Below are 18,436 nucleotides of genomic sequence, written 5' to 3' on the forward strand. Positions count from 1 at the left end.
CTGTATATTTGTATATATCGTAAGACTTCCGTCATGTCAATGTAAGACACGTCTACCCAGTGGCAAAGAAGTTGAATATGTGTTTGTATACCATCACATCGTTAATTGCGTACTACCTTTACACTGCTGGTTAACCGTTGCCCAAATGTGTAGACGATGTCGTTGACGTTTATAGTGACCGCACAAGACAGTCAATGATGTAGGTAATGACTTCACGTGCGCCACACTCACAGGTGTGATTCAGGGTTATATAAAGTTTATATAAACCATCCGTGACTGAAGTGCAGGTGGGACATCGTCATATATCACTGGAAGTTTCTCGCAGCAGTCATAGTACAGTCGTGATGTGTGATGGACGCAGTTTGCTGTTACTACTGTCTCTAATTTGCAGCAATACATGTTGAAATAGATCTAGTACTGTGAGATCTGGTACTATTTCTTCTTGCCATTTTGCGCTGTCTCCTTCCAAGGGTGTAGGCAATTTCATTTCCTTGTATGTAGTAGTCTCTTCAGTTACATCATAATGGTCTTTTCCAGAAATAATAATTGCGCCACTTGTTCTACTGTTACATTTACCAAGTAGTCGTGTGGTTGTTCAAGAGCATTAACGCAGAACGCGACACTGACGCAATTAATTGTATTACCAGTTTTCAGCGTAGTCAAGTACTACTACGGCGGTAAATTTTAACCGCCGAACCCCCTGTGACTTTTCAGTGTGAACCACAGGTGGCTATAGTCTGAAGCTACCCATCTGTGTAGACGCTGTTTTTTTTCCATTTCACAACGAATTATGAATAAATGTTAAATGAAGTGTAGGGTGCATGTGTTTTTCCATCACATTCCAGTATTGTATTCCGATAATCCACAGTTACGCTGGGATGGTGAGAGGTGCTGCAATTCTGGGGTACCTCTATGTACTGCAGTGGTTTATTATTCTTTCCTTAATTGCACCTCGAGTGATGTTTGCGAGTAACGAGGTGATTATTTCCCGTACAGTGGCATCGGTTTAAAAAAATTAACCTGTGGTAAAACTGATACTCGGTGATGCCCTAACGAGGGTAAACGTGAAAAAGTAGGTTTCTATAAACAATGGGAAGAGCAATCAGTTTATTGTAGGCAGAAACGGTTCGCCAAAGTATTCTGTGTCAAATCAGAATATTGCAGTTAAAGATAAATAATTTGTAACGTCATGTCTAATTCTAACGAGCTCAGTAAAGACAAGTATCTGTTGCTTTGGATGCTGGCACAACATATCCAGACTGCGTACCTGTCCATTTTTTTTCAGTGTCGTTAGTCTTAAAATTAAAAAAAAAATTAAATTCCTTCCTTAATGTAATAAATTTCTTGGTTGATAACCATCTCTACACAATGCGGCCCTCTTTTTTTTGAGTCAGTTACGTAATTTCGCTGCTCCGAAACACATGGTTAGTGACCATCTCTACTATAGAAACTTTTGATTGGTTTTCGTGCCTAATAGAAAACAGAGGGTGAATTTATAACCAGATAATTAGACATTACAAGGTCTGTTTTCTTTTTCAAGGCCCAGTAAGTCCAGAAATTAAAATCATTGTGAAAATCTAATGAGACTTGGCGCAGATGTACTGGGCAGTCTCTCTAGTAAACCCGTCAATTATGTCACGTCGCCCTGCACAGTTCTGAGCGCACAATAGTGTCTCCCGCTAAGTGTGAAGTGCGGCTCTTATTTGATTTCTTCGTACTGAGGTTTTCCGCCTGATTTAATGCAGCCCGCATAACGTAACTGTCATGCTTGACAGCCAAGTGCGCGGGAACCTTGAAGCAAGACGACAGATTTTCATGATGCAGGCGGTCAGGGAAGCAAGGGAGTGTCAACCGATGATCTTCTCCATGGATTAGGACACTCGAATCGAGAAAATGGTCTACGATAGGCCATTCAGAACAAGGGAAGGGAAATGTTTTCATTAATCACTGTCCTTAAGGGCAGTGCTCGGTAGCTCACTGCAGCTACAACCAAGAAGCTCCTGCAACGTTTTCGATGGGAAGTGTTCAATAACCTACTATACAACCCCCAACTGACTCCGATTTTCAACTTTTTTGCTGACTTGAACCGCTGGCTATGAGGGCAGTACTTTGGCACAGACTACGCACCGCAGACCACCGCAGAGAACGGGCGGAAAGCACAGACGGCTACCTTCTATGATGAGGGCATAGGAAAGTTAGTACAACACTAAGTAAATATTTAAGTGGGACCGCAGACTATGTTGAGAAGTAACTGAAATGTGTAGCTAAATGTTCCAAAGAAAACATTTTTGGTTTTCATTGTGGTCTTCATATCGTAGAAAAAATAAAACTGAATTCGTATTAAGTGTAGAACCGCGTGTCATAACTTAACTTTCTTAAAAAAAAAAAAAAAGTTTGCTAAGCGTGTATGTTTCTTAGCAGCCGTGCGCGGTCGCCGCAGAAGATAAGATCGCTACACATTGTAGCTCCGTGTTTACTCAGTGCAGCGTGTTACGAGGCCACAGCAGCACGTGTTTTGTCTCACGTCTTAGGGCGTTGCTCCCATGTACCGCCGTGATGAACGTGGGCCGCACCTGACAAGAGAATAACGCTAGTTTCGCGCTACCTACACAACACTCGCCTCGTGCCGATAGTAATTGCCTCCTCTTGTGGCGTTACCACAATGCCGCCAAAGTACGGCGTAGTCTGTTTGGAACATGGAGGAAATTGCTTCCTGAGATAAACACCGGAAGTCTTCCCCTCCCCCCACCCAACTCTCTCTCTCTCTCTCTCTCTCTCTCTCTCTCTCTCTCTCTCTCTCTCTCTCTTTCATACATTGCAAAGCACTGTGGAATACGTGGCATATGGAGCGCGGGAATAATGTTTAAACGCCTGTGCATGCTGCAGTTAGCCAAATCACGTCCTCGCGGTCCTTAATGGATCGATGCGTATGGGGTGGTGGCAGGGGAGAGCAGACCAAAGTGGTCGTGGGGGGCGAAGGGGCTATTGGGGATCCTGGGCGCTATAACGTGCTGACATGGTGCGGAAAAAGCTTTTAACGTGTCAGCTCATGAAGTCTAACCTGTTCGCCGTGCTGCTGCTCATAATTGTTGTGGATTTTACTTATGATGATATACAGTAAGTGGTCAGTTTCTGTATTTACGATGGAGGAGGTACGTGACTTCAGTGTTTTTAACGTAATGGTGTTGAAAATGTCATATCTTGTCTCGATAATCATCCTTTAATTAACGAATTTTCGGTCAAACTATACAAGGTATACGGCTTTCGTGTAACGGCGTCAATGCGGACAAGGTGGCGGCTTCTGGAATCTTTGTGCGAGGGGAATGCGTAAAATTAGGGGCCGAAAGACTTGCGATGCTTAGCAAGTCTTTATAACAGTGGCCTAGAAGCGGCAAATAAAGGGAAAAAAATAAAAAGGGAACATGGAAAACATGGAAAGCAACTGAAGAGAGACAGTTTAGAGTACGACGAGCGGGAACCAAGCACTAGAAAAGCACTTTTTGACGACAACGATGCAAACAGTGAACTTGCTGCGAAGAAAAATTTTAAGATTAAAGGCCAGAAGAGCCGTGGATTTAGTGCCAATTATGGTCCCTCTGGGCCCACGAACTCTTGTCAGAAGTTGAGGAGCAGAGTTTATTTGTGAAACGTGTAAACAGTTTAATTCGAATCTTGTTTTGCAATGAAATGTTCAGTTTTTAAAACAGTTTTATTTCTTATTTTTGAGATTTAGCTAAGTGGCCACTTTTCCTGCTGATATCTGGCAAGGTAACCATTCTGCCACATTTTGAAAATGGAACTGTTCAAAGTACTTTGTTTGACCCTAAGGCAGTTAAACTATTCGATATTACACTTGAGCTGTAGCATACTAAAACAAATTTTTATGAATTTTCGAATGTTGCCACTCAGCTTAAATAATAGGATACCACAGCCTGGCCACTTTCCCCGAATCTCCCCTGTATTAAATAGATCACTTAAAGCCGGTTCCTGACACTTCTGAAGTAGTTTCTTTTTGGGTAGATCGTCTCTAAGTGTCTGCCGGTTCAGTTCCATCGTTATTTCGGCGACAGTCTCCTACAGATCAAACCTACTCCTGCTGCCTTCTCTGTATACAGTCAATAACCCCTGCTAGTTCTATTTGATACGGGTCTCTCACTTTCGAGCGTACAGATTCAAAGACAAAATGCTTGCGTTCATTCCTTCTGAGTTAGTTTGGTCAGAATTGTAAATCAGCTCGAAATAGAAATATTTTGATTATGCTTACTTTAGTTTCCTTATACACTCCTGGAAATGGAAAAAAGAACACATTGACACCGGTGTGTCAGACCCACCATACTTGCTCCGGACACTGCGAGAGGGCTGTACAAGCAATGATCACACGCACGGCACAGCGGACACACCAGGAACCGCGGTGCTGGTCGTCGAATGGCGCTAGCTGCGCAGCATTTGTGCACCGCCGCCGTCAGTGTCAGCCAGTTTGCCGTGGCATACGGAGCTCCATCGCAGTCTTTAACACTGGTAGCATGCCGCGACAGCGTGGACGTGAACCGTATGTGCAGTTGACGGACTTTGAGCGAGGGCGTATAGTGGGCATGCGGGAGGCCGGGTGGACGTACCGCCGAATTGCTCAACACGTGGGGCGTGAGGTCTCCACAGTACATCGATGTTGTCGCCAGTGGTCGGCGGAAGGTGCACGTGCCCGTCGACCTGGGACCGGACCGCAGCGACGCACGGATGCACGCCAAGACCGTAGGATCCTACGCAGTGCCGTAGGGGACCGCACCGCCACTTCCCAGCAAATTAGGGACACTGTTGCTCCTGGGGTATCGGCGAGGACCATTCGCAACCGTCTCCATGAAGCTGGGCTACGGTCCCGCACACCGTTAGGCCGTCTTCCGCTCACGCCCCAACATCGTGCAGCCCGCCTCCAGTGGTGTCGCGACAGGCGTGAATGGAGGGACGAATGGAGACGTGTCGTCTTCAGCGATGAGAGTCGCTTCTGCCTTGGTGCCAATGATGGTCGTATGCGTGTTTGGCGCCGTGCAGGTGAGCGCCACAATCAGGACTGCATACGACCGAGGCACACAGGGCCAACACCCGGCATCATGGTGTGGGGAGCGATCTCCTACACTGGCCGTACACCACTGGTGATCGTCGAGGGGACACTGAATAGTGCACGGTACATCCAAACCGTCATCGAACCCATCGTTCTACCATTCCTAGACCGGCAAGGGAACTTGCTGTTCCAACAGGACAATGCAAGTCCGCATGTATCCCGTGCCACCCAACGTGCTCTAGAAGGTGTAAGTCAACTACCCTGGCCAGCAAGATCTCCGGATCTGTCCCCCATTGAGCATGTTTGGGACTGGATGAAGCGTCGTCTCACGCGGTCTGCACGTCCAGCACGAACGCTGGTCCAACTGAGGCGCCAGGTGGAAATGGCATGGCAAGCCGTTCCACAGGACTACATCCAGCATCTCTACGATCGTCTCCATGGGAGAATAGCAGCCTGCATTGCTGCGAAAGGTGGATATACACTGTACTAGTGCCGACATTGTGCATGCTCTGTTGCCTGTGTCTATGTGCCTGTGGTTCTGTCAGTGTGATCATGTGATGTATCCGACCCCAGGAATGTGTCAATAAAGTTTCCCCTTCCTGGGACAATGAATTCACGGTGTTCTTATTTCAATTTCCAGGAGTGTATTACCGTACTGATCGTTAGGGAATTAAATACAGGCAAACTTTTGTCTGTTACTGGCAATGAGAGCAACCAACAAAAAAAAGTTGGACGCCGGTCCTTTTTACACTGTTTCCCGTCCTCCACACTCCCTCCCCAACCCCCTCCTACCGCCGCATTTTAATCCAAAGCCACTTAAGAGACGTGAAAACGCCCCTGAGGAGACTATAGAAATCTACAGAACTCCTGGAGTCCTGAAGATAGGTACGTTGACGCTCACCTCTAGATAACAGATAAATCCGCTTGGAATTGTTCAGCTTTTTGTGAGAAGAAATACGGATCTAACCTGTAGTAAATACGAAAATTGCTTGGGAGCTGGACAGAGAGTTGATACGCAGCCTGATAATAGCAGCTGGTGTGGTCTCCGCCTGCGTGCGCTGCTGTTGGCGGCGCCTGTGTAGTGGTCGGAGCTCCGTCGGTGTCTGAATGCTGAATGCTGGTCACGAGTTTGACCTTGCTGTGGCAGGTCCGCGCTCCTAAGTAAGCGATGACGTGCGCGCAGCAGCATTCCTCTAGAATTTGCCGGTCACCTCTGCGCCGAGCAAATTAAGACACTCTCCTCGACTCGTGCAGTTTTACGCACAACCTATTCGAAGTAGTCAGGAAATTTTACTCGAAGTATCTTGTGCCTCAAAAAGTCACAAACGCAAAGCTAGAATATTAGGAATTAAGGAGTCATTACTTTTACTCTTGCTACTGACGCGTCGCAGTTATCTCTGTGTAAAAGGATCCAATCTATTTTAGCTAGTGGAAAAAAAGAGGCATTTCTATATGGAGAAATGTGACGGTAGCTTTAAGGTATGACCTAGTCAGCAGGAAATAAGGCAACAAATCTTACATTGCAACGAAAATTTCTTAGTTATTAATCAAAAGTAGCAGAAACAAAACTGAGCAATTCTGAAACAGTTTTTTTGATCTCATTGATTTTTATCGACAGAGACCAGCGTTTTCAGGCTCTCCATAAAATTAGACATGTTTACTGTGTTAACACCGCATTGTGCACAGTACATGAGCTACATTTGTTGTTGTTTCTACTCTCTCAAGTCCGATGACAAGCTTGGTACAGCTCTATGCTAGTCAGTACCGTCCAAGCATTTTAATTTTTGCACTACTGCAACCTACGTCCACCGGAAGCTGCTCACTGTACTGATGTCTTCCAGTTTTCGCCTCCTTCCATTACCAGATTAAAAGTTCCTTTATGATTCAGAGTGTAATCTGTCAACCAATCCCAACTTTGTCAAGTTGTATCATAGATTCTTCTGTCCATTTCGATTCAGTTCATCTTCATTATTTATCAGTTCTGGCAACCCAGTTTTCTGTAGCACCTCATTTCAAAAGCTTCGAATCTCTTGTTGCACCCACTGCTGGTCCTCCACGCTTCACTCGTGTATAAGGCTACACATAACACAACTGTTTCTAGATGAGATTTATCAACATTTAAATTTGTGCTCGGTGTTAACATACTGCCAGCCTGCATCTTGTATCCTGTATTTTCGCTGTCATGTATTTTGTAATAATGCATTGCCTTGCTGAAAAGAAAGGGAAACTACAGCTGTTAAACTTCCCGATAGCATGAAGCTCTACTGTGGTAATCATGAAGATGATGATGAAGATGATGATGATGATGATGATGATGATGATGATGATGATGATGATGATGATGATGGTCTGCGTCGAATGCCAATGAAAGGGCCGAGGGGCGTGGATGTATAGCAGTTGGTCGCGAGAGCTGTATGAATGTTCACTGCGGAACATAAAAAAAACCAAGATTCAGTGCAATTCATCTTCTAAATCTAGTATGAGCTCCCTCGTGAATTACATAAGATTACCATGTACAAGGCAGGTGTCACTGTCATGACCCCCCCCCCACCACCTCCACCACCTCAACCCCAAGAACACTTACTGTACGCTGTCGTATTTTCTCATATATTTTCCCCGAAAATTATCTGAGAAATTTGGAAATTTGAAGTAGCCTGACAATAAGAATTTCTAAAATTCATTTCAAATGAAATACAGTATTTCTCTTAACTACAGTTTATTGGTTGTTACCCTGAAGCAGTGTCCTAAGTACTGATGCAAAAAATTATAAGATTGAGACATTTCCTGTGTTTTGTTCATATATGCAAAAATTCACCAGCCGGTTCTATTCCATAATTTCTAATTATTACTTTCTTTCCGATATCTTTATTTTTAAATGAATTTTGTTTCCTCGTAAATTACTTACAGACCAGTTTTAACAATCAGTGGAAGAATTTAAAATAGCAAGTTTCAAGGTCTATATGCTCTAGAGGCAAAGAGTATGTCATGAGTAAACCGTTCGTTGTTGATGTAGGTTCCATCAACATGGCTTCAGTCTTCGTTTTCGCAATTTAGGATTATAAAAAGTTGGTCTGTAGCTGGTACGAATAATTTCGTTGTCTGACGTAAGTTTGAATTATTATTTAAAACTAGGGAAATAGCCGTTCAGCATTAATGTACTAATTTCTCTCCCTGCCTGTTACTTCGCAGAGATGTTATGAGAATAGACTAGTGATTGTGTCAACGGTGTTTGGACGATTAGTATACATGTCGTATGTTGATGGTGATTTCTATTTGAATATTATTGGCTAATAATGCCAGATACTGAATTTCGGACACGATGGGGCGCGATATGTGCCTTGGGCCGCAATGTTAAACTTCCGCAGCTAAGTTCATATGTGAAATCTTATGGGACTTAACTGCTACGGTCATCAGTCCCTAAGCTTACACACTACTTAACCTAAATTATTGTAAGGACAAACACACACACCCATGCCCGAGGGAGGACTCGAACCTCCGCCGGGATCAGCCGCACAGTCCATGACTGCAACGTCCTAGACCGCTCGGCTAATCCCGCGCGGCAGCTAAGTTCAAAACTGGGTCCCTTCCGACGTGACGCTCACTCAAGTGACCTTTTTAGTTCAGAGGTCCATTCTGGTGATTCTTCTGTAGCGTAGGTAGATGGCAAAAAGAAAATCTTGGACTAATTGGCCGGCTACAGCAAAATTAACAGATCTTAAAGCTTTACATATTAGGTCCAGCACACATTAGCTACACGTCTAGCTGATGTAAGTCTTCAGCATGTACAGTCACTCGGCGTCGTCGTCCGTGGAGCCGAGCTCTGAAACCGCTTTGTTTACATGATTGTGTAATATGGATGCGCACTGGACCATTGTTCCTGCCAGAGCGCTTACGCGTTCCCGAATAGACACCCGGTTGGGCGGGGGTCGATATCTGGCGCACCGCGTGCTAGGCCTCGTTCCGCACTGCAACGTGGCGAGGCTACCCGGGGCCCGACCTTGACACCGTGACCTGCTCCCGGCAACAGCCCCCGGGACGCCGCCTGCTGACGTCAGCAAACAAAGGCGCAGAGCCGGCAGCGAGACGGTCCAGCGCGCAGAGCGCTACTCCAAAGATACTACCCCTCGTCAGACAAATGACACGCCGTCTCTCTCTCTCTCTCTCTCTCTCTCTCTCTCTCTCTCTCTCTGTGTCTGTCTGTCTGTCTGTGTGTGTGTGTGTGTGTGTGTGTGTGTGTGTGTGTCACTTGTTTGTACGAGTTCACTTCACTTCAGTGGCTTGGTGGTGGCCATGGTGGATGAAGCAGCACAACAGGAACTCTGTAAAACATTCGTTTCGTTATACGTCCCACTGCGAAGGATATTTGAAAGGTTGACGCTCACAAACAATTCTTTTTCGACAAATAGCGAATCCTACGCCATTAACTACGGGCAGAGTGGCTAAGTGGAAGTACTGGGACTGTTATCAATAAATAATTTGTGTCTTACTGCAACCAGGATTACCAGGTGTCCGACTTTAACCGGTCATGTCCGACCAAAAATATACAGTACGGCCTGTGAGGCATTTTAGCGGTGAAGCAGAGGACGCACAACAATGGCCCTTTCAAAGTTAACGAGTGTAAGCACGGGTATCGGTAGGAGGAGGAATAAGTTTATATATGTTCGAACCTTATTTTAAATTCTTTTCTGTATATTTTAAAAGTGCGAATAAGTTTAAAAATCTGCATACTGATTTTTTTTGTGTTAGAGGCACTGGAACGGGGTACCGGTGCATATCGTCACAAATCAAGGGCTCTATATATATACATCAACCCCGTCAATACTATTCTAGAAAAAGTAAAATTGGACGACAGCAAATTCTTTGATCACTGCAAAACTTTATGAACAAAAGAGTTGCCCTACAAAAAGCTTTTGACTCCTGACAAGTGGATACTTTATTTCAAACCACAAAATAATAGAGAATTGTATTCGGAATTATTTAAACTGGCAGAATAATACTTTCCCGTCCAGGCCCTAATGCCAACGCCGAGAGGGTGTCTCTCTGTCCATAAACGCCCAGTGGACACAGAGGAACGCAATAAATGAAAACGGCCGTTGTGGCCGTGCGGTTCTAGGCGCTTCAGTCTGGAACCGCGTGACCGCTATGGTCGCAGGTTCGAATCCTGCCTCAGGCATGGATGTGTGTGATGTCCTTAGGTTAGTTAGGTTTAATTAGTTCTAAGTTCTAGGCGACTGATGACCTCAGAAGTTAAGTCGCATAGTGCTCAGAGCCAATAAATAAAAATCTTAAAAAAAAAGTTGTGGAATTTAAAAGTATGGTTTCAAGAGTTCCATGGAAAATACTTCAAAGGGAAAAAACAGTTTTTGATAAAGTGGGTTCTAATAAGAAATGTTAATACATAAACTATAGTTTATTTCCTTGTACAGTCACTTGAAATGACCGTATTTCTTTAACATCTTTTCGTTTTCCGTCTAAGAAAAATAGATGATTATCTGTTCTGTTCAGTGATTAACTTAGCAGGGAGACTGAGCAATTAGTAAGCAACGAGCACTTACTTGCTGTAAGTTCGACGTAATCGCTTCCCCACACCATTTTCTCGCAAGAAGTGTCTGCGTTCGGATTACGTTATAGTTTGCAAATGATCACGTAGCTACTTCAAGTTATTTCAGTAATGTGCCTAAAAAAATACGAAGAACGCATCGCAATGTAGTCAACCAAAAGAATTAAATGTGACTGATACCGATACAAAACAAATTATTTTATGAATTCTACGTCACTTCTCTGCCCATAAAATTTAACAATTCTGGGCGGAGATAGAACTGTAAGCTCTTTAGTTTGCAAAATATGATTATGTGACGCCCTACTGTGTCACAAATATGATTATCCTATCTTTGCACAGAAAGTGGGTTTCCGATATGTTGGTCTCAGTTTTCCGAAATCTATGTAGTTACAAAATATAAATTTGTGTAAAGTCTCATTAGTTACTTCCAGTGCGTTACTTCCAATGTGTAAAGTTAACTTTCCCTGTACGCGAAGCCTACGAGGATTCGAAAGGTGTGCTCCTGTGCATGGGCGCGTAATTTCATTTAGTCTCTCTTCGATTTTCTAGGTGACAGAAATCATACAGTCCCAAATTTTTGAACAGTGCTAGGAGAGAGGTATTACTGAAAATCCTGACCGGGAGAGAGGTATTACTGAAAATCCTGACCGGGAGAGAGGTATTACTGAAAATCCTGACCGGGAGAGAGGTATTACTGAAAATCCTGACCGGTTGTGTGTGTGTGTTGAGATGCATTTGATGCGTTTGATGTTCACTTCTTATGTTTTTCTCGAACAATTCGAACACCGCTACTTCCAGCGATAGTTTCTCAGTACAAAATTAAACTGCACTAAATTTCCTACAAAAAGCCCCATGAAACCCACCCCCACCCCCGACGCTCACACCCCACTAGTCAGGACGTCTAGTATGATGATCATATTGTCCTCCTTCCATCCCTCCTCCCCCACCCTCCCCAAGCACCGTGAAAAAATTTGGAACTATAGGAGTTTTTCTCCTAATTTTCTTCGGTTGACTGTACTGAACAGCTAAAAGGCTCCCTTTCCACCGGATTCTGAGTCCTGATTTTTGCAGCCAATCAAACTCGCTGCTGATCTGCAGCAAGCCCTCATAGATTCCATGTCTCCACCTTTTCGTTGGTCTGCCTAATGGTCATCTTCCACAGGAAGTAAAATCCGTGGATTTGAAAGGCAGTCATCGGTGACTGTTTATCCGACTGACGTGCCCTGCTCACACAAGCCGTTCGGTTCTCATCGGGCCTATAATATGTTGTCTGTCGTAGAAATTATCTATTAGAACCTTAAAGCAAAAAATGTTATGGGGCAAGGCGAACCAAAGACTGTTTTATTGACAGAACAGCTAAAAGATGTAACTGGTCTATTAAGGATACTGCCTACACTACGCTTGTCCGCCCTCTTTAGGAGTATTATTGCGCGGTGTGGAGCTCTCGCCAAATAGAACTGACTGAGAACGTCGAAAAAGTTCAAAGAATGGCAGCTTGTTATCGCGAAATGAGGGAGGGAGGGAGAGAGAAACAGCTATGACATCAGAATATTGGTAGCAGTCATTAAAACAAAGTAGTTTTTCACTGCGTGGAGATACTTCCATAGAGTTTCAGTAACCATGTTTCTTCTCAGAGTGCGAAAACATAGCATGATTGTCAATAAAACCGCCAAACTGCAGTGACGGATTCCTGACTGAAAATGGAGGAAAAAGGTCCTGTGAACATGTGTCCGGAAATGCATCGTTGTTACGGTAGATGGCGCTGACGAATGACAATTCCTCTGACCACGTGCTGTGTGTTCCTTGGGTGCTGTGGGCTGTGATTGACCGCAGCGTACTGTAAGCAGCAGAATGGTCCGGTTTTCATGTCTGGAGCAAGCCAAGGTGGTGGTCGTGTACGGCCAAGTAGATGGAAACGGTGGACGGGGAGCGCTGCTATACCAAAACAGGTACCCTCATAGACAACGAGCCACATCACACATTATTTCATATGTGATCATGGGTCCTATCAGACAGACGAATGTACAGGGAGGCGGCGGACTTTGTGCACACGAGATTGGGAGGACCAGGTTCTACAGAATTTTGAGACAAATCATCTTCCTCGGTAGTTGGATAGGGTGCGGAGGCGATATAGCGTAGCCTGCTATATCACGGACCTAAACCCCCGGGTTCTTACCTGTGAGGGCATCTGAAAAGCTTTGCGTACGCTGAGCCAGTTCCTGGTGTGCAAACCCCACAAAAACGTGTCCACCTGCGAAAGAGTGCGGCAATCCATGATGCGGCCTGTGAACGCGTGTACTGCATCCCATGGAGCCACTTCGAACATACGTTGTGACGTGGATGGGATGCAGCGCTGTACTGTGTCCCGGGATGAGTAGTTGTCGTTGGACGCATACCTTCCATTTTCGGACACATGTCCACAGAACCTTTTCTCTCAATTTCCAGTCGGGTATCTGTCCCTGCAGTTTGTCGATTTTTATTAATGTTAACCGTGTAGTTCGTAGGCTCCCGCCCGCATAACATGAAATGATCATAGTAAATCATTTGACGTGATTCCCCAGTTTCATGAGAAATCATAGTTCACACGAAAATATTTAAGTGTTCATTTTTCCCATGTGCTGTTGGAGAGTGGAACAGTCGAGAAATTGGTCCTATAAACCCTGTACCAAACATTTGCTACCTGCAGTGTAATTGTAGATGTTCAGACGAGAGTCGCCGAGCAGCCCGTTCGTGACGTGGTGGGATATTATCCCGTGTGACGAAACGCTACAGCGTACGGAAGTCTGTTAACGCCCGAGTAGTCGTTTGTTTGTGTGGCGGTGCCTCAGACCTGGGAGGGTGATCTAAATATTGCTTCAGGCCGGCTGGCGGGCGGCCAGCAGTGTGTCTGGGCTGGATCATCTGCCCGCGGGTCTCCACACAACCGCCGCCCGCTGGATGACAAGTGTCTGACGCGTCTAGGCCGCTGCACTTTCTCCTGCCGCCTGACCGGGGAACATCGTGCGCGCGTCGCAAGTAGAGGGGAGGCGTGGCGATGGCAGTGGTGCGCATGTGGGCAGTATCTGCATCCTGATCCTGACCAATGGAGGTAAGGCCAGGCGGATACGTGAGTTTACATTATAGCGCCGATGTTCGCCGGGAGCTTTGCAGCTGTGTTTATCGCTAACTGAAAGGGATTACTAGCAGTGGTGCGAAGCTAAAACCACGTAATCACTATTGTGGCAGTGAGTCGTACATGACTAAAATGTAGTTAGTAGTGAGCGAAAAAAAGTGTGCTGTGCACCTTTTAACACAGAACGTTCACAATACGGAATATCTACCACTTCTATCATCAGCTCAGCTTCCTTTAGACATTTACAAATGTCACAAAAAGCAACAGGAGATTCAGCTGAACATTGATAATGCAATATCTGTGAAAGAGCGATTGGCATTCGCCGTAAGAAAATATTCCGTCAATTCTTTTTATCGGCGTCTACTTCATTTGCTACATCTGTCACATGTTGGTACTAGTTTTGGTATGTACATGGGTCATGTACTGACGCCAGTCAAATAATTCGTCATGGCGTTTTATTTTCTGAGCATTACAAATAGTTGCCTTAAAGTAGGCAAGCATTAGTGTTTTCATAGTTTCACCGGATAAAAAGTTAGTCACCCTATTGCCGTCGCACAGACAAATCGTTAAGCCTTAACAGGTGCGCAGCGATACACACGCGCTCTCCCACTGCCTCTACGTGAGCGTAAGACAGTAGCGATCTGTGACACATTAACGTTTCAACGGACATTGTACGTAAAGATGGGTAAATGTAAGGACGTGACAGTGTGGCAGTCTCGTTTCGCCGTGCTCATAGCCATACGGTGTGCGAAGTTGCTGGATTTGTTGGTGTTTCGCGGCGGACTGTTAAATGTGTCGGAAAGCAGTGGTGTAACTCCCCGTCGCCACAAAACACGACGTACGGTTTGTGATCGGAAAAAGATCCTGACTAGGAGGACCGGAGACACGTTTCACGACTTGGGAATCAAAATAGTTTCCAAGCCCGGCAGGAATTGCTGCAGGCAGTGAATGAAGGTCCATACCAAACTGCGAGCGAGAGAACATTACCATGAACATTTGCAGTCGGTAGCCTGGCAAAATGCCGTAGCTCACACAAGGCTCATAACAGCAATATTTACTGTTCTGGAAGAATATGTGACTGTTTCCTTGAACACACACCCGCGCTATTATCTCTCGACTGGCCTGCAAAATCATTCTGACTGGATCGCTATAAGTAGTTTATGGGGTATGTTTGAACAACAAATAAAACGCTGACGTAAGCATTCCCGAAATTTAGTGGATTCGCACTACCAAATCCTCAGCGAATGGCGTAATTTGGATGCGCCGTACGAGCATAACCTTGTAGATAGACTCATTTGCTAATTGAATTCAGACAGTAAGTCCAGGAGTGGAAATACTAGGGTATTAAATGATGCTTGTAAAGATTTATCTAGGGATGGCTAATTTTCTGTCCGGTGAGCAAATATCACTAATATACTTCTCCCATCTGGACACATCTGTATTTTCGTTGCAAAGGTGACATACGCTTCTTGTACGGCCTGCCTGATTTATGTTAGCATAAAAAGAATAATTGAGGCAGATCTTAAAAGAAGCGTATTGGCCACCTTTTGAAACGAAAACAGAGATGATCGCAGATTACAAGCGCTATTCATATTTCTCATCCTTGAAATTGCGTTTGAAGACTACATCAAACACTGCTATCGGGGTGTGGTGATAGAGGACCTGCGAAACGAGAAGCAGCCTTTTAGTCGAACAACTCTTTAGATTTGCTTCGGAAGGTAATGGTCGACTACGGAGGTGGACATACGTTCATCGTGATAGCTGATGGACTGAAAAGTAGAGTCTCGACAGGAAAACGGTAATAACCCGTCGGCGTCTTTAAACTGGACTGCGACAATATAGCTACAGATACGGTGGTTGGCCGGTGGTTTAGCAAGGCCGTGTATTGGCAGTCGCACAGTCGACTCAACAGTCGATCTGCGACCGTTCACTCGTTTAAACAGTTCGAACGTTATCTCTTAAAACTGTGGATATTACCATCGACGACACGGACTCTTTTACGAAATGTATAAACAGGCTACGAGATGAATTTGTCACCACAAACGGTACTTGTTTTGTCATTATTCGCAGTCTGTTTACTTTAACTGACCAATTAAAATGTTTGCGAATACGTTTATCTTAAATTTACACTTAATCTGTCTTCCGCTGATACAGATGTTACAGCGTTGTATGTGTGGACAATTATTTATTTACACGAATTGGCCAACTAAGGACTGCGTTACAGTTTTTTTCATGTTCACTTTTTTCTTTCTCTTCTCTCGGGCTGCTCTTCAGCCTGCTGACATTTCTTCCAGATGTTCGGCTGTTAGTTTCCTGTTGGTCTTCGGTTTTGGAGTCTCCTGAAAAACTTAGAATTCAGTTATTGCCTTTCTGTATTCGTCCCTCTTCATTGCGTCCATTTCTGTAAGTCCAAGTTCACCGAGGTCTTCCTTTATTCCTTGCAACCAAGAGTTGGGTGTTTTCCTGTGTTGAATTATATTTGATTTTCTTCGTTAATCTATCATCCATTCTCACCAGATGACCAAAGAACATAAGCCTTCTGTTTCTCATTTTATGGACCAATTACTGGCAGTATTTCATCAAATTTTTCAGCCATTCTGCAAAAATCGTAAGACTTTCCTGAACTGAAATGTATCTTGTTTAATGTCGTAAATAAGGTACAGTGAAAACTATTGTGTTAATGATCGAAGTAAAGGGGCCATTGGGTAAGAGATTTTGATAGTTTTGCAAAGACGTTATTACACTGAAAATAGACTTGTTTAGCCTCTTGGCTAGACAGTCCCTGGTTTTTTAAAAAAATAGGTCAGAGTTGGTGACGTAAAAATCATATTTTCAAAGGTATACATCGAAAGAGCGTCCAAAAACATTTGTTAATACAATATGGGTCCCAATGTTAATAACATTAGTTATTAACGTTTTTGTTTCCACGCTGTAGCTTAGGTACACGTCATTCAATGCGTTTAGCACAGCGAGCAAGGCATCACATTACGAAACTGCCGGTCTGTGTTAAGATTTTTGGCTTTTCATTCATTGTTTTTTCAGTGTATAGGCTATTGTGATAATTGTAATACATTTCTTTGCCTTTTTTAAAAGTGAAGCATCGGGAGGTGTGATGAGTAATCAAATAAGTATACATTATAATGTAATAACAGTTTCATTGTGACATATAAAACACACACAAATCTAAGTGACCGTCTACTCGCGAGCGTTCTCTCACTCAATGGGGTGGAAGTTGTCATAGAAACAGGCAAAACGTTAATATTTTTTGCAGCATGGGCAACACACGAGCGAAATATCGCCACATTGACATGTTTTCCGCTGTAAATAGTTAGTGGAAAAGATGTCTGATTCACGTTGCTAAAAACGGATTTGAGAGATACCAATTTGGATGTGTCCCAAGCGTATAAAAGCATATCTTGAAAGACAGGCGCGGGCAACTCGTTATGGGCCAACGCATGAATTTTAATAGCCTCCTGCCCTATCTTGTAATTGTCTACTCCGCTGTGATGTCGCATGACACGGACCAGCTGTCTGGTAGTAAATGCCTTGACCGCTCGACCGCCGAACTCGCTCTGCTAGACACATCGAATGACGAGTACCCAAGCTAGAGCACGAAAACACAAAAACGTTACTAACTCTAACATAATTATCTGTTTTTTAGACGATTTTAGATTATACCATAGAAAATACGAATTTCGGTCATTAACATTGACCTAGATTTTTCAGATATTAGGGAGTGTCTGGCAAAAGGCGAAACATGTCTCTTTGTTTCCAGTACTGAACGTCCTTGGAAAACTGGATCAAAATGGGTGTCAGACATGTCAAACACTCCACTTGTTAGTAATTCATAGCGCGAGCAGGAAACGCGCACACGAACACCTGTTAACAAATGTTTGTGACAGTTGATTGGCTGTGTGCACACCGCTTTCAACTAAACAGTTATGTCGAATAGAAATTGCGAGGATCCTAGATTCTGACGGCGCCTAGCCTAAGCTTTATGAGAGGGAAAATTTTTTCCTGAGAGAGTAGTAGGTAAATAGGGAAGAATACTGTTTAATCATATACGCGACAGGAATCGGTAGGGAAAAGAGAGTTGCTGAAAAGGGAGTGAGCTGAGAGAGACTTAGGGTGGTGGTGGTGGTGGTGGTGGTGGTGCAGCGAGGTGAGGGTTGGAAGAAACTAGAGCAAAGTTCTTACCTTGGGTGTATTAGAAAGCACGAAAGGTCTCTCTGCATATTGCAGACTGTTAATTGCTTGGTGAAAGTAACTGAATGCTACGACACAAGGTAAACACGCCAGCCTTCTTTCGTCTCCAGGTAAAATTGATAACTCGTAAACGGTGGGTCGCGAGTTAGTCATTCCTCAGGCCTTAGCTCCGATTTTAAAGGTAGCACTAAAAAAGGAAAAAAAAGAAAAATTGGAATCAAAATGATAGATAAATCGTTGGAAGAATTGTAATGGTGTGGTACATGTTTCGAAAATGTTAAAACATGGCTATACGAGCAAGTAACAATGCTGCCTGCAGTGAAAGTGTGTGGTGGAAGTGAGCTAGCTACACTACAGGATTGCTTCGCACACTAACACGAAGTGCTCGTCACGCACTATTGGACAGGAACGATATTTACCTGGCTGACCTCGGCTGGCTCTTCCTCTTTAACCTACAGTATCCATTGTACTTTATAACATTCTGTCATGAAGCTTAGTACGA

General features: G+C 44.2%; 1 protein-coding gene across 2 annotated transcripts in view; it reads left to right on the forward strand.

The window, feature by feature from the left end:
• Nucleotides 1-18,436, forward strand: part of LOC124596084 (CD82 antigen) — a 294,285-nt gene that overhangs the window by 110,870 nt on the left and 164,979 nt on the right. The window contains exon 1 of one of the 2 annotated variants that reach the window (XM_047135074.1): nt 9,811-9,823. The exons of the other annotated variant lie outside the window; for it this stretch is intronic. The gene's annotated coding sequence lies outside the window, so the exon portion shown is untranslated. Of the gene's footprint in view, nt 1-9,810; nt 9,824-18,436 lie in introns of those variants that run through there. 2 annotated transcript variants of the gene reach the window in all.

The sequence above is a fragment of the Schistocerca americana genome, chromosome 2 (assembly GCF_021461395.2).
Source record: "Schistocerca americana isolate TAMUIC-IGC-003095 chromosome 2, iqSchAmer2.1, whole genome shotgun sequence".
Classification (NCBI taxonomy): domain Eukaryota; kingdom Metazoa; phylum Arthropoda; class Insecta; order Orthoptera; family Acrididae; genus Schistocerca; species Schistocerca americana.